We start from the raw sequence: 26,968 nt of genomic DNA, 5'->3' as shown, positions 1-26,968 counted from the left end.
TTTCTTGTTAATTTAATTCAAATACAATGTTTCTATTTTCTGTTTCAAGTTGCATGTGTGCGCATATAGAGCAGGAGTGCGCAAACTGGGGGGCGCACGATTTTTCTGGGGGAGTGCAGCGGTTGCAATTAAATGCCGGGTGGGACCGCACGAGGCCTCTGCAACTTCCCTTGCTGTGATTCCGTCTGCTTTGGCGATGCGTCGCCATGACGCCGCGGGGTAACGTCACATGACCCCCGCGGCGTCATTTGATGTTTCAGGCCAGGTAAGGGGGCGCGAGCAGGGGAGGAGAGCTGGCAGGGGGGCACAAGACAGAAAGTTTGCGCACCCGTGATCTACAGGATCACGATTTTGCCTGGCTCTATAAATGATTACGAGGACACACCTGGCCTGGAGTTGCCACACACCTTTGAGAATCACTGGATTAAAATGTTCTCAATTACATTTTGTTACAGCAGTGACATCTAGAGGTCAATATGGGTATTAACATTTAAAACGGCAATCTTTTACTCAACTTTAAAAAAGTCGTTTTCAATCGAGGAAGGATTATGATGTTTTTTAAACTGCCTTTCTTCTAGTAGTAGAATATGCCACTACAATTTTTCCTCAGTTCCACGAGGGCTAATCTACGTTTAAACCTCTACCTTCTTTTCCGACACCTTTTATTTTTTCTTTACCCATTTTTTGCTACCTTTATTTATTTTCTTACTTGTAAAAAGGTTTTACCAGGAAGTAATACATTGAGAGTTACCCCTCGATTTCAAGTATGTCTTGGGCACAGTTAGAACAATACATGGTTACATTTAAAAACCAGGGTTATACAGTCAATTCACAGACATTTCATGGACAGATAGAGTTGGAAAATTGGTACAGGGGATTAAAGGGCTGCTGAGTTTCAGATTATCCCTGCCAGCCGCATCCTAGAGATGCAAGTGTTCTGCCAGCTGCACCCACCCCTCCAATTTGTGGCAAAAATATGGCCATATCTTCTTATTGAGGAAGGGGGGTTATTCAGATACCCACTTGCCTCTTGTGGGGGTTTCCGACAATGCTGGGAACAATTAGACCGGTGCAGGTTTCTTCTGTGTTCCAGCAGAGCACCGGGCATGCAGGATTATAGCGCTGTCCTTTGTGGTGCCAGCGTTCTTGGGTAGTGCCCCGTTAGTGGGTTCCAGTGGGGGTAGAAAGGTCGTTTGTTCTGCGCCCCCAATGCGGCTGCACCCGGGACAGCTGCCCCAGTCACCCCCTGCCCTAGTTCTGCCTCTTTGATAAAGCTCCGGATGGTGTGAAACTCGTCAGAGTTGTTTATTGCCAAATTCTCTATGCCTACTTTTATGCTGCTACGAGCCGAATAAATCATTTTTCATTTTTATATTGTGTGCTCTGGCCCTCATGCAGTACATACATAGCAGTGCACCCCCAATTTTTCTCATTTCATCGTGGCATTCTTCTTTGCTGACTGTATATATTTTTTCTATAGCACCAACAATGTATATAGCCCTTTAAAAAAATAAAAATATATATATATATATTACTGGGAATATTATTACAATAAGTGCAACAAACATCAAATAATAGAAAAGGAAATGTCAGCCCTGCAGAGCTTCCAGTCTAAGGCCGTGATTATACCAAAAAACGCCGGCGTTGTCACGTAGAGCGATACCGCACGGCACAAAAACAAATTGCAGAAATCCTATGTAGATTTACACACCATTACTGCAGGGCGGCAGACTCCTGAAACGACTTTGAAGTTTGTTTCTGGCAGGCGACAACCGCATCACGTGAACGGTTCAGCCAATGAGGGTGAACCGCTGATGGCCAGGCCTCCTTGTCTCCTCTCCTGTCTCCTCTCCTAGGTCAAGATGCCGGTCGGCAGCAGCATGAGGGTGACGTCACCGGATCGCGCTGCCCCTCAGCGGCATCCGGTATAAATCATAGCCCAAGTACTATTAGGAGACTTGAGACAGCCGGTGATGGAGTACTGTAAATGCAGTAGATGGCAGTGCTTGCCCACAATACTTGGTAAGTGTGATAGAATGAGTCCAGGCTATTGAAATTCTTCATTCAGAATGTTTTTTTTTTTTTTGTTTGACTTAAAAGTGGGGAGAGAAGGTGCATGGCGTTGATGGCATGTACATTTCACAGGTAAGGGCCAGTGAAGGAGAATGGTTTAAGGTGAGAGATAGCAGTGGAAAGGGAAAAGGTGGAAAGGAAAAGTTTATGAGCAAAGCTCAGGATAGAAGCATTAGTGAGAAATCAAAGGTGATGTGCAGGAAGAAGTAGACAAGAGAGCCTTGAAAGCAAGAACATTGTAGGTAACCCGGAACTTGATGGGAAGCTAAGGCTGCGCGTAGAGTGCCTGTGACCGGCGACGCGATGGAACGGGTGACGGGACGGGTGACTTCACCTGTCGCCGCAAGCGAAAATTATATTTCGCATTGCGGCGGCGTCGCGGGCTTTCTGGCATTTGATTTGTTCAGGGGCTGTCACATGAGGCGACAGCCCTTGAAAAATCAAATATTGCCTGCTTCGAAAGTTCGCGCCGTCGCTCCGTCGCATTGCCGCCGTCACACTTACTATAAGCGCACGCAGTTGCAGCAATGTATTTGTTTTTGGCCGATGTCGCCTGTCGCGGGTACTATACGCACGGCCTAAGAGAGGAATTTGACGAGAGAAGAGCAGACACTATTTTGAGAGAAAGTGAAATGATTCCAGCTTCTGAATAGATTGCAAAGGAGCAATTTGTGAGACACGGAAGCCTGTTAAAAGTAGGTTAAATGAATCAAGTTGGGAGAGTATAAGGGCATTTATTAGAGTGTTAGCAATAAAGTGACAGAAGAGAGAGTGGATCTTGGCAATGTTATGGAGTAAGGAGTTACAAGTTTTAGTCAAAGCATGAATGTGAATGGAGGAAAGGGAGGCATCAAATGTCACACCTAAAGCAACACACTTTGGTGACAGGATAGATGGTGGTTCCATTTACTGTGATAGTAAAAGGGGATATTGGGACAGGTTCAGGAAAAACCATATAAGGAACTAAAATGACAGAGTGCCATCCATGAGGGTATAGCCAAAAGGCAGTAAGAGACTTGGGAGTAGTTTGCAGCTAGGGTTGAATATATATATATATATAGGAGTTTAATCTATCTAGACTTGGCACCTAAAGCCAAAGGAATTAATGATGTCACCAAGTGATACTGTGCAGGGGGAGAAAAGGCGAGGTCTCAGAACCGAGCCCTGAGGTTACACCAACAGACAGATCAACAAGGAATGACGACCTTTAAGCCAAATGACAGAATAGGAGGGGTGGGACAGAGATGAAGAGAATCAGGATAGAGCTTTGTTACAGTATCGAAAGCAGCAGAGGGATCAAATAGGATAAATCAGGGAAAAATTAAGAAAGTTGATCATCTGGGAGAAGATGAAATGTTCCAATAATTTGGAGATAGGAGGGTGACAGGACAGTAGTTAATAAGGGGTATAGGGGCAAGGGTGCCATTTTTGAGAATAGGTGAGACAATGGCATGCTTTAAGGAGTAGTGCCAGAGAAAAGGAAGACGTTGAAGATATGGGCGAGAGTGGGGACTAAGGAGGCAGCAAGAGGTTTGATGGACTGAAGGTGGAAGGGAATAGAATCAGGAGGGCAAGCGGAAGAGGGAGAAAAGAAGAGCAGCTGAGAAACTTCCAATTCTGCGACATGAAAAAAAATCAAGGAAGTTGGGGAAGAAGCACAGTCAGGAAAATACAGAAGGAATCTAACAGTTGATAGCATCCACCATACCTTTAAAAATGGTATGCGAAGGCTTGAAGAGAAGTGAAGGAAGGGAGGAAGATGGTGAAGATTGGAGGAGGGAGTCAAACAGAGAAAAGATGGTGTGTATTGGGATTTGTGAGTTTTGAATGATGAGGAGGAATAGTGTTGTTTGACCTTTGAGAGAACAGAGTTAAAACAGGAGTGGAGAAATTTACAGTGTCTAAGATCTTAATTCTTATAAAAGAAATCATGTTGAGGAGCACGTACAAGCGTGTATGTGCATTCAGCCAAGGCCGCAGGATATCAAGTGCTAAACATGTGTCTTTAAGAGAAGGCAAAATGGTTGCTGCGTAGGTTTCCATGGTAACAGCAAAGGGATGCGTTGAGTGATTTCGTGGATCCTATCTTAGTTTGGTCTGAGATAGCTCCATGGGTTATGTGGAAGGGGGCTCGAGTGCTAAAGCGATTGAGAGGTTGCGTAGGAAAGTGGATAAGGCCATGGCGGGCCTGGTGACCAGGTTTGCCACCACTCCGGGTTTGACCCCGGAGACTCCGGGTTTTGGGCACTTACCTCTGAGCTATGGGTTGAGCCTGTCAATCTCCAGGTGGCGGCGGGGTGCGGCGGCGTGTCCGGCATCCTCCTGCAATTCTCCCTCCAACTGCAGTGAACATGGCTGTGCGCGTCAAATGGCAATGTGATGCCGCATAGCGGCATGATGTCACGTGGCAACGCGGCTCCTTTTGACACCACACAGCCATGTTCACTGCAGTTGGAGGGAGAATTGCAGGAGGACGCAGGGAGACACCGCCGCACCACGTAAGAGAATATTTTTTTTTTTTTACAGTTTTTTTCTCCGGGTTGGCCTTCAGTAGAAGGTGGCAACACTGCTGGTGACAGACAGGGTGCGTGGTGTTTAGGCTCTCTGACAGTGGGTGAATCGGCTCGTCTTCACAGAGGGAACAGGGTTCATCTTTCAGATACCGGAAACAATCTATTTAAGGAGTCTTCAGTCAGCTGTGGAAAAGGCTTTTTGTTTGGTGGTAATGTCCTTGCTGGTGACGGTACACTTTAGAGACCCAGAAAAAGTAGGCTCCTTATGGGGAGGTCTAAGGTACCTCCTAATTGTTGGTTATGGGGCAGGCGGTGTCCTACCCAGCATGGGCAACCGGTATGTGGCGACCTTCCAGTGGTGTGGTGTGTTTTGAATCAAGTGGCCTGAGGAGCTGTTGGCATATTGAGGAACAACCTGGGGGTATCCACCGGGCTTTGTTATTGTGGGCTGAGCAACTTAGATGGGTACCCTTAGTTTTGTTTAGATTTTGTATTTATAAATAAAGCTTCGACCAATTTCTGTCAAGACATTGTATGTGTCTTAGTTATGGGTTCATTGTAGTTCTTGGGATAGGTGTAGATGTTTGCAGAATCCCTACTCCCACACTCAAAGCATGGGAAAGTCAAGACTGTAACGGGTCTTCTGACCGAGGTGGTGTCTTATGGGGCAACACCTCTATAAAAAAACAAAATGGACTTACTCATCTGATATATCCATCTGTCTATCTATCCATCCTTAGTGATTCTAACGTTTAACCTCTGTCCCCTGCAACTCCAGGGGTCCCATTAAAAAAATGAGGTACTGGATTATGTATGTTACTAAAATTGGATGTCTCTATCTCTATATATGAAAACCAACACAGAAAAAAGAATCCCCAAAGTAGCACTCTAGCATACAAAAAATATCAAAATGTATTAATCACATACAGATATAAATCATTAAAAAGGAGCAGTGGTGTCCTCAAAGCTGAAATAATGCTGAGCCTCTAAGATAAGTGGAATGAAGCAACAATGAGCTTATACATATGTAACCCTTATTCCCCCCACCCAGAATCATCTGTGGTGTCTAGGGTGCGTGAGGGCAGATTACATGCGTAGTGGTGGTGCATACCTGTGAGGAACAGGAGGGCCTGAGCTTCCCGCGATGTTATTGGGGATGACAGGACCAGGCTTCTGGGATGGTAGCCTCCATGATCTCTTAGTGGTGCAGCGCCTCCATCTTCTATACTCCCAGGAATATGGGATAGGACCTGTACAGAAGAATCCCCCTTGGTCCCAGGGTAATTGCTTCAGACTCACACACAGTCTTTGGTAAAAAAGGATTGTCTCTTTATTGGTCAGATCAGCGACTCCAAATGTAGTGGTGTCCAGCAGCCACAACAACAACAGCAAAGTCCTGCTAATTACTCCGCTCTCCTCCCTTACAGATCTTTCCTCCTCTCCTCCCCTCCCTTCCAAGTCTCTCCTCCGACAGGATGGTCTGGGCTGGGGCGTCAATACCCCGCGGCCCACCTCCGAGGTTATCCTCGCGGTGGGGAATGGATTCTCCCCATCACCCCAGACATGGGGTGAGGGGCATTGGTCCACCAGGTCTATAATACTATCAGCTCTACTCAAAGTGGCTGAGTCTCTCCACTCCTCTCTCTGCTCCTGCACGACGGTACAGGTGAGACCGCCTGTCTACTCCAACACCTCGGACCGACCAGCAGAACAAGAACTCAAAGACAGCGTCACTTACAGGAGTTGGCTGCTAAATATAGAGTCAGCCCCACCCCTCATGATGTCAGCAGAACCTCCCCTCTATCTCGTGCCTGCAGCAGAGTCAGAGGCCTGCATCTACCACTCAGGGCAGGGCTTAGAAGGGGGAAAACCCATGATGATTACTGGTGCCTGACCTTAACAGGACTTACCACAGTAGAAGGAAGATAGGTATAGCCTGTGCTGTTTACAGGGGGCTACACTCTCCCTGTGGTGGAATCCAATGGTCCCCACTTGGACCTAGTTTTAGCAGACCCATCCTGCGACGAACAACCTGGGAAACAGCACACATTAGACATTGTCATCATACATTGTATAATGAGGTAGTTCAGTAATAGTTAAACCCGGGTACTTGTAAGGAATCCACTACTGGCTTTGACTATTGCCGTGCAGACCTGTGCAGTTGCAAGCTTCCTCTGGCAATATATGGCACAGGTGCTGCCTCTCATTGCAGCTTCTGCCCTGTGCTATTTCATTGGAGGAATTCTCACACACCCTCCTCCTGTGATTGGATCTCCGCCCTTTATATTCTAGGCGTTGGCTCTGAACCAGCGCCGAGCATAACTATTCCTACCTCTATGTTACTGTCTCTGCCACAAACCACCCCAGGCCTCTCTCCTAGCGTTCTTACCTTCCAAGTTCCTGAGTATCCAGAGGCCTGGTCCTGGACGTCTGTGCTGAAGCGTTGTTGCCAGCACTGGCCTGCTGCTATCTCCTTGCAGTGGCCTACCCTGGACGTCTGTGCTGAAGCGTTGATGCCAGCACTGGTACTGCTGCATTCCCTCCTAGCAGTAGCTACCCTTCCTGTCCTGTGGCCTGCCGCTATTCTCCTGTAGTGGCCTATCCTGGACGTCTGTGCTGAAGCGTTGATGCCAGCACTGGTACTGCTGCATTCCCTCCTAGCAGTGGCTACCCTTCCTTTCCTGCGGCCTGCTGCTATCTCCTTGCAGTGGCCTGCCCTGGACGTCTGTGCTGAAGCGTTGATGCCAGCACTGGCCTGCTGCTATTCTCCTGCAGTGGCCTACCCGGGACGTCTGTGCTGAAGCGTGTTGCCAGCACCGGTACCTGCTGCATTCCCTCCTAGCAGTGGCTACCCTTCCTTTCCTGCGGCTTGCTGCGATCCTCTTGCAGTGACCTGCCTTGGACTTCTGCGCTGAAGCGTTGGTTCTTCCCGACGCTGCCCTGCGGTGAACTTCGGCCAGCCTGCTGTCTCCTCCTGCTGAGATCGGCGTCATGGGCCGAGGCCGCTCCTCGCGCAGAAGCCACCCCCGCGCTCACGCTCCTAAGCTGAAGCGGGGCACTCCTGATTTCCTGTTGCCGAACTCCTGCTTCATTAACGACGATGCTGCCTTCTCCAATCCTGACCCTGCGATGTACGACTATGAACTGCGCACTCCGGATCAGTCTGCGTGGACTCAGGTCGGTGATTATATAACCCCACCTCAGCCCCGCGGTCCGGTCCCGGTTTGTGGCGAGCATCGGCGTAACAGTACTCCCAACATGGAGAACCCTACAGATAATGCTTTGGATCAGGCTTTCTTACCCACCGCCCATTATGAACCGTGATGGTCACAGCGAACGATTGGACCGGCCCATGCTCAGGCCTATATGTGACACCGTGCATGTAGATACATCTACCTATGCTCCATATGCGTACTAACTCGCTAATCTTATCCTCATTGTGATACCCTCCCTGACCGAACTTGGTCCTAAGGTATTCCTGGACTGCCTCCCTAAGCCAACTGTCTCGGTTCTCTTCAATTTCCCTCATGATGGGCTCAGGCACATAGGGATACTCATACCCGTGGGACTGCCGGTATCTAGCAACTATGGCCCGGTCAGCTCGACTTAGTTTGGTGAGTTTGCGGTGCCCTGCCCTGCTCGTCAGTACCCAAAACACAGGTTCTTCTTGAGCTACTTCATCGTATAAGATACTGGGGCCTCGAGGTACAACAAGTTTCTGTTCTATCTCCCGGAACCTATGATCTAACTCATCCTCCACCTCCTGCGGAGTGAAAGAACCAGCCGCCCACCAATGGTCTACTACATCATTCTTAATTAATAAGAACCATGTACGGTCCATCCCCTCGTGGTATCCGGTGAACAAAGGCGCCCACCATTTGTCACGGTGCTCGTACTCTGCGGAATGACTAGTGCGCTCTACATCAGACTCTACCTGAGACGATACACCGGACGTACCCGCATCAGTAGATTGCGAGCAATCTCTCCTCCCCTTTGCATTATAATACGTAGTAGGGTTCATTTTGTGAACCACTTTGCTGGTAGGCCCAGCCTCTACTGGAGTGTGGGACCCACGGGCCCTCCCTCTAGCTGTGGGAGAAAACGGCACAGGGTTAGGCACAGGTATAACACTTGAATACGGTATCTCCCCATCCGACCCCTCATCACTCAACTCCCAATCCCGCAAGTCCTTGGAGTATTTGGGGTATTTACATAACTTATCCCTGGTAGGTCCCGGTGGCACTACTCGGGACGGGGCAGGGGCAGTGGCCGGGGCAATGGAGCTAGGGGCTGGGGGAACGTCCATATCATTGTCCAGCAAGCGGGTGATACCACGCCCAATGACATTTTCTTAGATGCGCTCTCTGCCAGTCTTCTGGCTTCTCGGGAGGGGCCTCGACACTGTAGGGTAGCCTGGGCAATGGCTTAATCTATGCTTCGTGAGGAGAACACTCCTCCAGGCCATCTCTTTCCGGTGGAACCGGAAACGACGTCATCAGGGTCGGCCGCACAATCTCCACCCGCTCCGTGGTCACGCACCGGAAGTGCGTCAAGGTCCGGTATGGGCGGTGGCGGAGCATCCGGTGCACGGCCGGACAAGTAGGCCTCAAGCCTCTCTTTCTCGTCCGCCGTGGTGGCGGTCTGCGCCTGGCGGGAGTAAGGGGGTGGTGGAGTCTCCTTACCGCTCCGCTGCTTTTTGATGATATCGGGCTCCTCTAGGATCGTCTCGGTCTCCGTCTCCGTCGCACTGGGAGTCACCACGGCCGTGGGACTCTTACGGGCCTGCGGCCGCACCAGCGCTCGCCGTCGGATGGTCTCCGGACTCGTCTGCTCCCTCTTGATGCCTTTGGGGTGGTTCGCCGGTAGGCGCATCGCCACCGATGTCACGCCAACCTCTTCCTCTGAAGACATCAAGATCGGTTCCTCCGCTAGGGAGTCACGTGGTTCTTCGGCGATACAACCAGTGGGTATAGGTACAAAGTAGTCTCGCTCTGGTACCTCCACTGCGGTCGCGCTCTTCTCTGTCGACAGCTCGGTTCGGTAGCGGGCTGGGCCTTAGTTCCTCCCGCTTGGGTGTAACGGGGAACCAGGCAGTCTTGTCTTTGCCTTCCACCACCTCCGTCAATGTTCCCGGAGAGGCACCCCGCAGAGTTTCGATCAAAGGCCACGGCTCGTTCGGCCAAAGGTAAAACGTGCCACATTGAGGGCATCGGGCCTTGGTGCTTGGTACTGCTCCCGGTATCCCGCAGTGAACGCACAAACACCGGAGGTATTCGTGCTCAGCTACCTCCACTACCAGTAAGCCTCCCGGTACTTGGTAAATGGAAGTATTCATCTCGGACATGGTTCGCTCAGGGTTGGAACAGCTCAGTGTTTCAGCTCCATGCTCCTCGAATGCCAGACAAAAGTGAAGCTCTTCGCTCTGTCTTCCGGTCCCTCCCTTCGCTGGGGAGGACTCTCCTGATTGGCTCTCTTTATGCCCCCTCCCTCTGGTGGAATCCAGAGGCGGGGTCTTTTCTCCTTCGGTGTGACGTGGCCTGGCTTTCTGACCAGTCATGGCACAGCTGGGTGGGCTTTCGGCTTTCGTGCCGCTCCGCTCCTCTTGCAAGGAATCTGGTTTTGGCGCCAGACTCTTGCACATTTCCAGCCACATTGATCTCACTGTCTCTTTGCTCATTTCACGTGCTTGCTCCAGGATTGGCGGGAACCGCCATTTTAGATCACCTATCTTGCTCCGCGGAGCACATGTACGGACGGACGCCATCTTGGATGAGTCCTCCAAATGTCCATGTGCCCTAGTCTCAGTGTCTACTGGGTATCTCGTACCTAAACACTGACTGACCTCCAAATGTGTGCTCTGCATTCTGTTCTGTATCCCACTAAAATGAGGTGGCTTTACCCCAGGCTCAGCGGAACTCCTCTCCTCCCTGCACTGTACTCGGTGTCTACGTTGCAAGTGCTCTGTGGTGCGTCTGTGTGGGTGATAGCTAGTGTACCTCTCTTTCTTAGGTACGGGCGTCTCCTACTTTTGGCCACTCATAGCGCGGGCCCTGGGCCATGGTCCCTGGACTAGTTAACAGGCTGACCCTCCCAGTTGCCTCACGCTATCTGCCTCAAGGGACTCGGTTAGCTATAACTATTCACCCCTCCTACGCCACCTCCTAAGGGCGCCCAAGGTGTACTGTGCGGGAGTCTACGCTTCCCTGACTACCCTCGGTATATGCAATTGCGCCCTTCCTTCTCCAGCACTTGCACGGAGAGTGCATCTCACTCTTCCCGTTCCGCCTCGCTGTAAGCCTGACCTGTTCTGGCATATATATCTCAGCAGCGCCTCCAAATGTAACCTTTATCCCCCCCCCCCAGACTCATCTGTGGTGTCTAGGGTGCGTGAGGGCAGATTACATGCGTAGTGGTGGTGCATACCTGCGAGGAACAGGAGGGCCTGAGCTTCCCGCGATGTTATTGGGGATGACAGCACCAGGCTTCTGGGGTGGTAGCCTCCATGATCTCTTAGTGGTGCAGCGCCTCCATCTTCTATACTCCCAGGAATATGGGATAGGACCTGTATAGAAGAATCCCCTTGGTCCCAGGGTAATTGCTTCAGACTCACACACAGTCTTTGGTAAAAAAGGATTGTCTCTTTATTGGTCAGATCAGCGACTCCAAATGTAGTGGCGTCCAGCAGCCACAACAACAACAGCAAAGTCCTGCTAATTACTCCGCTCTCCTCCCTTACAGATCTTTCCTCCTCTCCTTCCCTCCAAGTCTCTCCTCCGACAGGATGGTCTGGGCTGGGGCGTCAATACCCTGCGGCCCACCTCCAAGGTTATCCTCGCGGTGGGGAATGGATTCTCCCCGTCACCCCAGACATGGGGTGAGAGGCATTGGTCCACCAGGTCTATAATACTATCAGCTCTACTCAAAGTGGCTGAGTCTCTCCACTCCTCTCTCTGCTCCTGCACGACGGTACAAGTGAGACTGCCTGTCTACTCCTACTCCTCGGACCGACCAGCAGAACAAGAACTCAAAGACAGTGTCACTTACAGGAGTTGGCTACTAAATATAGAGTCAGCCCCACCCCTCATGATGTCAGCAGAACCTCCCCTCTATCTCGTGCCTGCAGCAGAGTCAGAGGCCTGCATCTACCACTCAGGGCAGGGCTTGGAAGGGGGAAAACCCATGATGATTACTGGTGCCTGACCTTAACAGGACTTACCACAGTAGAAGGAAGATAGGTATAGCCTGTGCTGTTTACAAGGGGCTACACATACAAATACCACAAATCATTAGGGGGAACAGAAACTGAACCTGGGATGTGTAGATGTGTGCTGGAAAGCAGTGCTACACTGCATGAACAATGAATTAACCCTTTAACATGAAAGTGTAAAGGCAAGCCTCAAAAACACTCTGACCGGCCGGTCAAGGCTACCTAAATAAGGCCCCCTGTGTGAGGTGAAAATGTAAAGATAGATACATATAATATCAGCAAAATGAACATGGTGTGGGCCGAGCCTGTAGATAAAGCACACACAGAGAGGCATGTACATGACAGATAACAATGACAAATGACAAAAGGGGGGTCACAGAAGTACTTAGTCCAGCAAGGTAGTAGCAAACATCCACAGCCAAGAGAGTGTTCCTAGGTTCAGAGGGAGTAAACCGCAACCGCTCCACTGCGCATGCTCCCAAGATGACAGGGGCACAGACTGCGAGATCCAGCAGGGAGGTTGAAACACAGCTTAGGGCACCACCGCATCCTGAAGAGACAGACAAGCCCCGACGCGCACGTTTCGCCACCTGCTTTGAACGTGGGCTTAACGTGTAGACCATTGGTAGTACTATTTGTAGTTGCATGTTCTTTGACGTATGGGTTGATCACGATAATGAAAACAGCTGGAGATAGTAATGGTAATGGGCTGGCCTCAAAGCTGCTCCTACATTGGAGGGATCAGCTCAGAAGGCGATTAACTGCCTGAGTACAAGAAAGAAGAGTAAGTAAACAATACTAAAAGTACATAGATAAAATAAAAGCACACAATGATATGTGGGAGACAGGATAAAAAATGTATAATGATAAAACAGGAATGGAAAGACAACAGGAGAGATGGAAAAAGGTCAAGCAAGATGTATACAAACAAAACACATATACATATGTGTATATATGAAGAGATACACTAAGGTGAAAAACAGTGATGAAAAATCAGGATAGAATGATACGCAACAATCATAGGCTCTAGCTGGCTTGCCACTGGATTGTCAAAGGAACATTGCATACCCCATGTATTCATTCATATCTGAGGGTAGCAGGGTCCCTAATTTGATGATCCAGCGGCACTCACGTTGTAACAGTTATCTTTCCAGATCACCACCCCTGATCCCCAGGAATACCTGGTCTATTGCAAAGACTTTTAATAAATCAGTATTGGAGGCATGTTTGAGTCTGAAATGTCTTGCTACAGTAGTTAGTTTGCGGCCATTTTTAAAATCACGTTCACTGTTTTTAATGTTACGGATGTGCTCTAACACACGGAATCTTAATTCTCTAGTTGTCATTCCAATATATATCATTGGGCATGAGCACTGTAGATAATAAATTACCGCCTTAGGCCTCAGCCATGTTAACCGCTTGCTGGCGGAAGCGTGCTGAGGCGTGCTCCCGCTCAGCACTGAGACCCTACAGCCGCAATTAGAACGGTTTTAATAGGGGCTCACCTGCGCTTCTGCGCGCTTGCGGAAGCGCAGGTCTTAGGGGAATTTAAAATTCCCCCGCTTGCCGGCGTGATAGGCCTGTCACGTGAGCGGTTCGCCCAATGAGGGCGAACCAGCTCCGTGACGTCACTGGCCCGCCCCCGGCCAGTGACGCGTCCGCCCCCGGCCCATCCCCTGACGGCGCGTGCGGTAAGCAACTGCAAGGCCAGGGAAAGCACCCGCTTTCCCTGAGCCTCAGCGCGCCTCAGCGAGCAAGCAGGGAGCATGGACTCAGCCTTAGACTTGCAGTTTAATTTAGACCTAATTTCACATCTTGCGAGTCCCTTGGAATCATAGAAATCCATGCTAGCCTGCATATGAGGACAGGCCGGGCATGAGCGGCATGGTGTAAAGCCATTAATATGTTCCCTTGTGAGGAAGGTGGAGGATCTGCCGGGGGTATAGGGACTATTGACCAGTCTGTCACCCAAATTGGGTGCCCTGCGACTAACCAAATTGACTCTTTCACCCAAAATTTGTTTCAAATCCATATCAGTAGTGAGGATGTGCCAATGTTTTAGAATGGCTTCTCTATACTTACACCAATTGCGATCATAGGTGCCGATAAAGCGTATGGTCGTGTCCCCTGTTTTAAGTTGTTTGCCACCCACTGCACCTGTCAGGAGTGAAATACGAGATCTTTCTTTAGTTTTGGATCTACCCTTACCAACGGTTGATCTGCTGTAACCCCGTTCCCAGAAACGCGAGGTCATCTCTCTGGCCCTAACTTTGAAAGTCTGTTCTTGTGAACAGTTCCTCTTTAGACGCAGAAATTCACCCGCCGGCACACCTCGTATTTGGTGTGCCGATGGGGGCTGGATGCATGCAACATTGAATTCGTTGATGTATTTTTACGGTGAATATCCGTACTGATGCTGCCATCCAGATCGATGTTTATTCTTACGTCTAAAAAGTCAACATAGTCAAGACCAATTGTATTGGTTAGCTTAATGTTCAAACTGTTGTGGTTCATGATGAACGTCTTAAGGGCCAGTGATGACCCATCCCAAATAATAAAGACGTCATCTATGAACCTCAACCACAGCAGGACATGCTTGTTGTCAGGGTTTAAATCCTCCTGAAAAACAACCTCGCGTTCCCAGAATCCGAGAAACAGGTTGGCATAGGAGGGCACACATGTGGCGCCCATTGCCGTTCCCCTAATCTGCAAATAAAATTGACTTTTGAATACAAAATAATTGTGCGTTAAAATAAATTTTAGTAATTGCAACAAAAATTCAACCAAATCCGGATCCAGGTTACCTCTGGTAAGGAAATACCGTGCTGCCTGTATCCCATCATTATGACAAATACTGGTGTAAAGACTTTCCACGTCACGGTGGGTGAATTGGCTCGTCTTCACAGAGGGAACAGGGTGCATCTTTCAGATACCGGAAACATACATATGCAGGTTTCATCAGGAGTGGTTTCACTGCATAGGTGAAACGCGTAGAGTGTAATCCAGCATTGGTTAGCAGAGGGACACATTAGCTGAGACCAGTCTGCACTACCTTTCCTGACTCCACGCTGTTAGAAGGCACCTCCTGGAGACGTGACGATCGGAGTGACATCAGAGGTGGGCATAGCCAAAGACATCTGTCTGCTTGCAGCTCGATCTCCAGTCAGCCTGAGGGATTCCCTTCCAGACATGTGAGAGCAGGCGTCACACGCCATACAGATTGTGGAAGCAGAGTTCTGTTGGTGCGGATATTATATCCTAAATGCGTGATTATATTTTATAAAATGTGAGTGCATTTTTATACTTTGTATTTTAAGAAGATAAAATTTGAACAGTCTGCGCTATGTCCTGTATTTCTGTTCTATTCCGATAAGGTTCCAGTATATATATATATATATATATATATATATATATATATATATATATTACATACATACATACATACATACATACGTCTTGGTGAAAGCTGCTGTTTCGGGATAAAAGATACCTTTATGTACATGTGTACTTTGGGAAATTTGTAAGTACAAATTTCTCTGGATTCTACTAAGAACTCACTGAATATCCAGTATTTTGAAAGACATATTTGCACTATTTTGCTTGTGTTTTTCTTTTCACATACTTTATATATCTGCGCTCCCCACAAACATCCTGGACATCCGACACTTTTGGATTGAGGAAAAGCAATCTACATGAAGGGTTGAAGCTGCATTTTATTTTATTATATTGATTCACTTTATCACTTATTCACTTTAAGAGTTTGAATTTTCACTATTATTTAAGCACTTATTATAAGTCACCGATTCACCATTTAGCAATAGATTTAGGCGCCAATAGATAACTTTTTTGTTTGTTAGATCCCAAGCCTTCTGCTTTTTGTAGCCCCACCCTCCTAAACATTCAATACAAATATACAAATGTCAAAGTAAAAAAAAATATATATATTTTTTAATTTCCTTTCCGTATGTGCAGATCTCTTCATTTGACCTTTATGAGTGGGAGAAGGCACCTCTAAAACTCGCTGCAGCCTGGGATGGAGCAACATGGGTTGAATGGCAGTTACCGCTGTACCAGAGCTTGCAAAACCCTACATCACAGCTTTAATCTCAGCCAGAGAGTCTTATAAAGGGGAGTGTGTGTTATTAGAAAGGTAGGAAAAATATACAATTTAAGAAATTGATTTTTTAATTTTTTTTTTATTATTATTGCAAAATCTGGTATACATTTTGTAAAGCATAAATGGTATACATATAGGACACATTATGCAGCTCTTGACTTGAATTTTTCAATAATTTCCTCAATTTTGTATAGAGTAGGAGAGTATTTCTACTTCCAAATTTTCAAACACTAACAGGCCATATCTACATGGGAAGTGACAATGAGGGTTATCCGTCCGTCTGCGATTGTGCAGATCGTGCCCCAGTTTCTGTACGGTAGTGACCCAATCGGCACCATCGCAGCTCAATGAATAACCCCCAATGAATGTAAATACAGTATTTAAACATACTCTTAAGGACTAAATCACATATCAATAAGGTACTGGAACTGATGTGTGCGGGGAAAAAATGAATGTGTGGAAAAAGGCAGGTTTCAAACAAAACTCAGATCAAACTCTCCCCTGATTGGGAGACCCTTAATGCATTTACTAAGAGGGTTCCAGTGGGGAAGTGACTAAATCAAATTTGTACACACACACACACACACACACACACACACACACACACACACACACACACACACACACACACACACACACACACACACACACACACACACACACACACACGTGAGGTCATATAAAACTTGTAAAATAACCCTTTATGTATATTATTTTTTTTATAGCAGAAATTCTGCTTAAATCAGAAGTTTAGGCCGCGTCCATGCTACTTGCATGAGAGAGCTGCGCAATGAATCACATTGGGGTAATGTGATCACGTACGGCGCGCACGTGAGCGCTGGCCGGGGACCTGCTTGCCAAGACAAATTATTTTGTATTTGTGGCGTGACAGCCGGGTTATGTGAGTGGTTCACCCAATGAGGACGAGCCAGCTCCCCCCCCCCCCTGCCCCCACCCTGCACGCAACAGCTCAGTCCAGGAATCGCCTGTGCTGCAAGCAAGCGCAACAATATGGCGCTCTGTCTTGTGCTCGCGAGGGGCAGCATGGACGCGGCCTTAAAGTGGCTATAAATACCCCCACAAACACGTGCATGCGCACGCACAACATACAGCAAAAAAGCATCCTTGTACAGGGGTGGGGTCCACTATTTTAAAGGCACCCTAACCTTTAATGTCTGGTGTGTGACCATACACAGCTTCACAATGCGGAATCAGTGGCCAAGCACAAATAGAGGATGAAACAGCTGTCTCTTGGCGGGTTTTCTGATTCTGTACTTCATCTCAGGCTGTGGTGGACCAGCTGTGTGATACAGCAGGTCAATTATCCCTGTTCAAAATTGACAAATGTAAAAAAGGTGACACACTGAGTGCTCAATTACATGCTAATTACCCAGAGTCCTTGTCTGACATGTAACCAATGTATGATGTGCCCAGCTGGTGAAGCAGATTTTGGTGCACGACAAGCAAATAAATAAAAAAAATTACATTATAAGAGCCTGATTGCGCAGAAATTAAGTCATGTTTAACCTTTGCTAGCTACAGGAAACAAATATCCCTTACACTCATGCAAGAGACTGAAATACATTGAAAAGCAGTACACTGCAAACCAATGTGGGAGTGAAGAGGTTAATGAAGATAGTCTGTATTTCTCCATGTTTCTTTCCCCATTGGAGCCGCGATATGAAATTTCTGCTTTCCATATAGTGGCAATAAACCCGGTAAAGCCCATAACTCAAGTTTAAGACGACTTAAAAAAGCAATTCTACATCCCGCCCCCCCCTTTTTTTTTTATATGTAAAGCGTGTGACAATGTATAATTGTACATTCTTACCTAAGCTGGCAATCGTTTGGCTCTCCTGTTATAAATCCGTACAAATCCTGATTGTGTGCCTAACTAAATGGCCGCTTTTCACTTTCAATAAATCCTTCAGTCAGTGTAACTCAGCAGCTACAATGTATTCTTATATTATTAAGGGAACATTATATATTGTTACAGTTTGCAGCTCAAACTGCTGGGAATATTGGCAACAAATTGACAGCCCCTTCCCCTTCTGATAGGCTCTGGCTCTTGAGCCCCGCCCTCTCTCTAGCAGTGCACCAATTGTATCTAGTAACTGCCCAGTCAATGAAATTCCAGGAACTACATGGCCCAGAATGCTGTGCAAGAACTGAATTAAATAGCCCAGAGCAAGCGATTGATTTACAGGAGAACGGATCGATCTGCAGCTTAGCTAATCACTTGTCAGTGTGCAGATTGTACTGAATGGGAAAAAATATTTATATTTTTTACAAAACAGCAGCTTGAACTGCAGCTTTAAAACTCATTAAAAATAGCATTAAGAGTAATAAAAAAATAAAGTGTCACCATCTAATACTACAGAACCATAAGGTTTCACATGTTTTGCTGCTTGAATGCTTTATCAGTTCATAAATTGAACCTGTGAAGTGACATCAGCCAAAGAGAAGTTACCTTGCAGAATATATGCACATCCATACCAAACAAAACGAATTTGGCCAATTTATTTGCACAGGTTATCCTTTTTCTGGCCTCAAAGTGGGTGCTGAGCACTGCACTGTGTAAGGCTGCGGGGCAGGGTGGAACGAACTCTGAATGCCCTCGTCCAGAGTGAGGGTGCGTGCATGTGCACGTGTGCTTGCTGCTTGGTGAAACATGCAAATTTGATTTGGCTGCTCGCTGATGCGTCATGTGAGTGAACTAGCTCTGTGACGTCATGGGCGTGCCCGCCGAAACAACCCCCCCACGCGTGTGTGTGTGTGTGTGCAACTAGCTGGCCAGAAATCGCTGAGCAGAGCACATGACGTCACAAAGCTCAAGCGCCAGCTCCCAGCCTGGCCGCAGCCTTCGGCCACATCCAGGGTGAAGCTGAGCACGCATGCGCGCTCGTGCTCAGTGCGATCAAACACAATGCTCCGCGCTCAGCTGCTTGCCAAGACAAATTCTTTTGAATTTGTCGCGCTTGCCTGGTCACGTGCGCGGTTCAGCCAATGAGGGCAAACCGCTCACGTGAAGTCACGGACATGCCCCCCGCAACTACACTGGACACTAATAGCCTCTGCTCTCACGGCACGGTGCTCGAGCGAGAGGGCGCTTGCTTGCCTTCAGCCGGGGCGAGGCCGTACACCCTTTCTTGCTCTCTAACCACAGTTTTATGGAAGATAAAGTATTTGCACCTTACTCTTTTCGATGCAATAACTAGGTGGTGCTGGGTGCTGGCTGCACCAGCCAATCAATAATTCTAACGCCACGTTACAGCCACATTTTTTACTGGCCAATGTGACTGGGCATTGCCATTTTTAAACCCCGAGGCTAGGAATTTGAAGGATCATATTTTTATCACATATGCAAAAAAAACCTTTAAAACTGCAGTTTTCCCAATAACATTGATGCAGTGGTCATTTTGGTCAAACAATACTGCAATTTGATTTGGAAGAGTGTAAATCTCCCTGTAACAGTTCCAGTTACACAGTTTCGGAGGCTTTGCGGACATACTGTAGTGGCTCTCTCCCTGCGATAGCTAGAAAGGTTAGAGAGGAATAAATGAAACTAGCCATATATCCGTGCTCCCTTTCGTGGAATGTACAAATATAGTCTCTTTAGCCAATATAGATTAGGGGTAATCCTATATACTGTATACCCATCAGTCAAATATCCCCATGGACTTCAACTGGGTTTTTGCCAATGATAACCTGAATGGCTGCTTTGACATTTCTAGAATAAGGCCCTAAATCATTATATTATCCAAGGCTATAGCCCGTAAGTAACTGTGTTTGCTGCCAGGTGGGCGTGAAACTACAAAGCCCAGCACAGGAAGCTTGTCTGGCAGCAAAGGTGTCAAGTACTAAAGTATAAAACTCACTAATGCAAGTACCCCGTGCCAAACAAGTAAACACTCTGCAATTTGTACTTTACTGAAAAGCATTCATCAATTAAAAATGCTACACACAGAATACCCATATTACAGCACTGGCAGATACTTCTGTCACCACCATGTAATACAGAAAGGCTAACATTATAAACATGCTTTTATCACTATAGATTTTCCTTCTGCGTTCCCTGTCCCGTTCACTGTTTCAGCATTACTAGCGATGGGGGTCACATCTTAGGCCGGGTCCCCATTGGCCGCTGCAGGCCACAGTCGCGTGTGTGGGCGCGCAAAGCGCGATGACGCGACCGCTGGCAGGGAAGACAAGAATTTTGACTGTGTTTGCTACGACGCGATCATGTGGTGTGCGTGCAGCCAATGGCAGGGCAGATAGTGTGGACCAATAAGAGTGCAGGAAGTGTAGACCAATGGCAGTGAAATACTGTGCTTTGAAGTCATGGCTACACCCCCATCATGGCCACGCCCCCCCATTGACCGTAGATCGCGCCTTTTCCCCGTGGGCGCGCCACTGGGGTCGTAGCCTTAAAGAGTAGGTGCCGATATTATACTGACCGGCATATAAAAGTTCATGTCAGGGAGATCTGAGGGTGAAATCTGAGGCTTCTCATTATCTTTCAGTGGCGCATTGGGGAGAAAGTATATAACGAGTGCATTTTTCTATCTAGGCACTCTGGGGGAGAATGGGGGGGGAAACAAAAACAAAAAAAAACTGGCATGACACAGTTTCAATATTCTGCGTGCAATTCTCTATTCACTTTATAATCTCCTTGGGAAAGGCACCCGACACCACAGTAAGGGACAGGCCAAGTACGGTCAGGCACCAGTGCTAAGGCACAGACCATAGCCAGCTTTTGCAAGCCGAATATATGGGGCATATAGCAGCTTCACCTCCAGGCAACAGTGTCACACAGCAAGACATACTTTAAGTGCAAATCCACGTAGCCGCCATGACTTCATTGCTTTAATTAGCATCTATTAAATGATGACGTTAATGTGGAAGCTAAACAAAATAACACATCATATACTTATTTTGCAGCCCAGTCAGAATATGAATATCCGCAGTTTAAGCTGCGTGTGATGTCTAGGAGACTGGCACAAACTTGGGAAACCCATATGGTATACTGTATGTAGATAAAACTTTTAAAGGTTTGCGTTGGCATTTACAATACATTTTTTTTTTTAAATGTAGACCTCAAAATCCGTATTACTCTACACCGTAGTAAATACCAAAAGTATGAACTATAGCCAGGTTTTATAACAGGGTTCATTAATTTGGGTAAGTCCCATTCAGACAATGGTCTCCATTATTGTCAGTTTCCACCCGAGATCAGAATGACCCTGTTTAATTTAGTATTTTGATGCAGAACCATCTGTGTATAATCTATAGTGCTTTTGTCAGACTGAGGTACCTTATACATGGGTACCAATTGAAACTGGGTTATATCAAAGTGTAACCCTGTGTTTGCTACACTTTGGATAACGGCATTAAAAAGTGACTATTATTATTGAGGAAATAATACAGCAACAAACCCCACAGCAATGAGGTTGGAGTAAAATAGGTCATCTTTAGTGAGCCCAACAATTATTTTGTCCAAAATAGAAAATGTCTAGACCATGTAAGTGACTGAGCCACCTGTGCTGAAGCAGGGATATCCTTAAAACCTGACCTATTGGTGGCCCTTGAGGACTAGAATTGGCCACTCCTGTCTTAATGCAATTACATTAACCCCTTCCCCATCAGACCATTAGAGCACCACAGCTGAAGGCCCCTCTGGCAGTGAGGAGGTTAAACATATCAGACACCTCTGAGCTTTCTCAGTTTATAAAGTAAGTCACATGTACTAGACATAGTCTCATTGTGGACTGTAATCAAAGCACAGAAAAATGTGGGCACTTCATTTAAAGGAATGGAACTCTGGCGGATTACAGACACCCGCTGGAATGCTGGTCCTGGTTAATCTGAGGGTCCTAATAGGTTTAAGAGTTTTAATGCCATGGCAACATTTGAACGGACGTGCTCCAACCGCCTACAACCGGAAAGAGCTTTCCATTCATTTAAAGTAGAACAATAAATTGCATAGAAAATCTCGCCGACATTCGCAGAACCTCAGATAGAGGGACCGAGAACCAGCAAGGAATGTGCTAGATTGCAGCAAAGGTCTCCCAAAGCAATCTATATGGAAGTTTCAAGAATGTTAAAGTATACACAGCCATGGCAGTGTTGCTAGTGTTAACCCCTTCACTGTCAGGGGGGCCTGCCACTTTCATTTTAGGACATCATATGCTGTGGCCGGTGGTGTAGCTACAGCCCGGGGGACGGTGCTCTTGGGTACCCGCTCTCCCCCCTTCCCATCGATGGCCCTGCAGACTCTCTCTTCTCCCCCAGATAGAGGCAGGCGGGGGGAGATGACGGTACGCGTCAGCTGTGGGCCGCCAGAGTTAAGCAGAGGAGCAGCCGGCAGAGGAGTTAGGAGTTGCATGGAGGCAGAGCAGGACGGCCGGGGAGGAGCACGCGGTCCGACCCGGAAGTCTTTCTTACTTTCGATGTCTATGCTGCTACAGCGCGCTATGCCATAAGAAACAGGCAGCTTATGGATCATTCAAGGGAAGGAACTATGCGTTGCGCTCTACCGTTGGAAGGTGTCTTCAGGCATAGCACTGCTTAGGTGATATGGCCCTGTGCATTTTCATACAGCATGGTAGGCAGGTGGTAGAAGAATTCCGGTTGTTTTTTCGTGCCATGTGCACAGCCTCCAGTATAATGTCCACTCCGGAATGTCCAACTTCTGAAAAAATAACGATTGTTCTACCCAAGTTAAAATTAGAATATTAGAAGTTAGAAGCAGAATTTCTGCCGGCTCGCTGAGCCTCACCTGTGTTACCGGACACCCAGGGAGACCTTAGCTAAGAAGCAGCGGACCGGCTGTCCAGCAGGACGTTCCAATATAGCAGCAGGGTCATCAGCACAAAAATAAATACAAAGATCTTGGGAACTGGGGTGTGCTCGGACATCACGGGGTCACAGATCAGCTCTGAGGCGAGCGGTCTAGGTAAGATTAAAAGACAGAAACCAACAAGCAGCGGTGACTTCTCCTTTAAAGACCCAGTTGCAGGTGTAGGACTTGCAGGTGGAGGACTGGCAGGTGGAGGACTGGCAGGTGGAGGACTGGCAGGTGGAGGACTGGCAGGTGTAGGTGTTGCAGGTGTAGGCGTTGCAGGTGTAGGTGTTGCAGGTGTAGGACGTGCAGGTGTAGGCGATCAGCCACAGGGGAACAGTGCACAGAGAGGGCTGAAATTAATATTTTAAAAAGTGTCAAGGGACGCTGGCCCCTCCAGCACTAAAAGGGTGCACCTCGAGCCATGGTGGTTTCTATTAAACAAACTGGTATATATGCAGTATGTACATTGAAACAGAGCCACCTACTATGTATTTTTAACCATGTATTATTTGTCATCATAACTCTATGCCCAGGACATACATGAATACGAGAGGTAACTCAATGTATTACTTCCTGATAAAACATTTATAAATAATAATAATAATAAATACTTAACCACTTTGGCTGGTAAAATAAACAGGCAGCACTATACCCCAGCAGTATAAAATGGCACATTAATCACAGATAAAACCGGTCCTAAATTAGTCCCGCGGACACTCAGAAAACGTAGCTGCTTAATGCCAGTAGCCATTTATTTTTTTACATTTACTATCAGTTTATTCTTAATGACGTACTGTAGTATAAAAATTAACCTTTACATACAAGGTGTGTGCCCAAGCTAGTGGTATTACCATAGGCAAAACAGATTTGACATGTGGTGATATTACGTTTATAGTCACTTTGGCCCATGTTTATTAAGCAGTGCTGTTTCTTAAGACTAGAGATACGCAACATTTTCTGGGGGGTTTTCACTTAAAAGTTCACAAAACCAGCAAGCTTCACCAGGGCAAGTTTGGCCAGTATTAAAAGGCAATGTTCATAGTCACGTTGTCCTTTCTGTACGGACATTTTTTCGCTAAACCTTTCCAAAAGTAGCACATCATTCTGCGGAAGTTGGAGGAATCTGAACTTTAACAATTTTTTGTTTTGTTTTTTAGCAAAAATTGGAATAGTAAGAGAACTGCTAAATGATTTGTGAACCAAATTTGAAGACATTCATACATCTCTACTTGACACCTGCCAGCACAAGAAACCAAATCATCGGCCCCCATCCAAGTAAATGGACTGTGAAGGGTCTTCTAGCACCAGAATGTCACGTACGGCAGGGCACTGCTTAGTAAACATGTTCCTTTATGCATCGTCGCTATACTAGGGTTGGCACATTAACATTTTATTAATATGGGACGCCCAAATCCAGTATAAAAGTGTGACGTCATAATGAGCGAAGAATGATTTGCAAATGCTTGGAGCCGAATGGTATCTCGCGCCTGACCGCTATATTCTTTGGCTTTGCCATCTCTGCACTTGGCGGGCAGGAAAGACGGGCGCTAATCTAATAAGTAAGGCATTAAAATACGGGATAATAATGCGTCCCGAAAGACCTTTCTGGGACAAGCCAATGAAATAAGGGACAATCCCGTATCTACGAGACGTCTGGCGACCCTACGCTATGCATCTCAACCATATCATGATTTTAAAGGTCCGTAGTGCAGGACACACACGGCTATATATTAAACCAATTCCATTTTACTTGTGATCTAGTGTAGATCATGAGCGACCAATGGAAGTTCAGCTAAGAGAGCTCCGCACAATATCACAAGGGGTAAGCGAAAATAAAACATGTATTCACTAGCCACCCAACACATTTATCCAACATCATTTAGGTATTTATGGATTTTTTTAATGCATCTTTTTTAGTAGTGGGGTTTCAGATTGTTTAGTTGAAGTCTGCTCCTAGATCAAGGGGGCTCACTTATAGTGCTGAAGAACCCCCCCCCCCCCCCTCCCATCCGGTCTGGTTTTCAGGATTTCTCAGCTTCAGCACAGGTGGCTCAATCAGTTGCTCAGTCAAAGACTAAGCAACTGATTGAGCCACCTGTGCTGAAGCAGGGACTGATGTATATATATATATATATATATACACACACACACATATATATATATCTGATCTCTCTGTGGGGGTACCCCAGGGCTCTGTCCTGGGACCCCTTCTCTTTTCTCTGTACACACCCTCTCTAGGTGAACTAATCACATCTTTTGGGTTTAAATATCACCTCTAAGCTGACGACACACAAATTTACCTTTCAACCCCTGACCTTACACCTGCTGTACAGACCAAAGTTTCTGAATGTCCCTCTGGGATATCATCCTGGATGGTCATCCGCCGACTGAAACTTAACATGGCAAAAACAGTACTCCCCATGCTTGATCCCAAACCTGGCCCTACTACCTCCTTCCACATTACTGTTGGAAATACGATCATTCACCCAGTAGCCCAAGCACGCTGCCTAGGGGTCACACTCGACTCCTCTCTCACATTCGCCCCTCACATTCAAAACGTATCTAAAACCTGTCGCTTTTTCTTCAGCAATATAACAAAGATACGCCCTTTCCTCAGTTGCTCGACTGCTAAAACTTTGACTCAGGCCCTCATTCTCTTACGTCTCGATTACTGTAACCTCCTGCTGTCCGGCCTTCCTGCCTCTCACCCGTCTCCCCTACAATCTATCCTAAACGCTGCTTCCAGAATCACTCTACTCTTTCCGAAATCTGTCTCAGCGTCTCCGCTGCTGAAATCCCTCTCCTGGCTTCCTATCAAATCACGCATCTCGCACTCAATTCTCCTCCTCACTTTTAAAGCTTTAGACTGTTCTGCTCCTATTTATATCTCATCCCTAATTTCTCGCTATGCACCATCCCGACTCTTGCGTTCTGCTCAAGGATGTCTTATTTCTACCCCCTTTGTATCTAAAGCCCTCTCCCGCCTTAAACCTCTCACTTACTGCCCCGCACCTCTTGAATGCCCTTCCCCTCAGTACCCGACTAGCACCCTCTCTATCCACCTTTAAGACCCACCTTAAGACACTCTTGCTTAAAGAAGCATATGAGTAGCACCATGGCTAATACTATACACAATACATAAAGCTTGGCCCCCTGCAGGCGCACTTACCTGAACGCCCTCCTACCGTCTCTGTATGTTCTCCCGACCAATTAGATTGTAAGCTCCTCGGAGCAGGGACTCTTCTTCCGAAATGTTACTTTTATGTTTGAAGCACTTATTCCCATGATCTGTTATTTGTATTATTTGTTAATTATATGATTGTCACGTGTATTACTAATGTGAAGCGCTATGTACACTAATGGCGCTATATAAATAAAGACATACATACATACATATATATATATATATATATATATATACGCTTTTAACCTTAAATATATCTTCAATGAAAAGGGAACTAGTTGCAGATTAAAGTAAACGGTGTTATACCAATTATTTTTATGACCCTTCTCACCAAATCTCCCCATTGCAGAAACCTGATCCTCCCAGCGGAATGTTTATGGAGGAAGGCATATTGGGAACAGCACACAGCTGGATTGACATTACCTGCAGTTAGATGGCTGCTCTGCAGCTGCAAGGAACACCGAAGCCCTTTGATTATAAAACAGCGCCAAGAACAACACAAAGAATCTCTGTGCAGAAAACTCAGCTGAGATGACAGCGTCATGGGGAGAACATTTGTCAGCAGTAACATGGGTTTGATCTTCAGGCGATGGAATATTCAGAGGGAGGATGCACGAGGAAATGTAGAGGCATTTATGTTTATGTAATATTGTGGATTATTAAAAGCCAATAACACTTGTAGTATATTGCACTGTGTAGTCATTTTGTAGGTCACCCCTCCCCTTTAAACAATATATTACTTAACCCCATCACTGCCAGGGAACAGCTTCTGTTTGACTATATTATACAAATTGCTGACTCTCAGAATGGATTTGTTGCCAAATGGGCCAGCGACACACAGCACTTAGCCCTTCCGGGGCTGAAGGACTGAAAATTGTTCAGCATGGTAAATTAAATGCCCTATAACAGGGGTGCTGAACTCCAGTCCTCAAGCCTCTCACCCCCCCCCCCCCTCCAACAGGTCAGGTTTTCAGGATATCCCAGCTTTGGCACGTGGCTCAATCACTGAGCCTCTGATTGAGCTACCTGT

The 26,968-nt window shown here is 46.9% G+C and overlaps 1 long non-coding RNA gene across 1 annotated transcript; it reads left to right on the top strand.

Moving 5' to 3' along the window:
• Positions 1-1,862: 1,862 nt before the first annotated feature.
• Positions 1,863-26,968, top strand: LOC142501186 (uncharacterized). The gene is made up of 3 exons (XR_012803442.1): positions 1,863-2,022; positions 15,766-15,943; positions 26,288-26,968. It is a non-coding gene; the product is annotated as an uncharacterized LOC142501186 (long non-coding RNA).

This window comes from Ascaphus truei, chromosome 8 (genome assembly GCF_040206685.1).
Source record: "Ascaphus truei isolate aAscTru1 chromosome 8, aAscTru1.hap1, whole genome shotgun sequence".
Classification (NCBI taxonomy): domain Eukaryota; kingdom Metazoa; phylum Chordata; class Amphibia; order Anura; family Ascaphidae; genus Ascaphus; species Ascaphus truei.
Note: the sequence above shows the minus strand (reverse complement) of the source record. Positions and strands in the feature narration are given on the sequence as shown.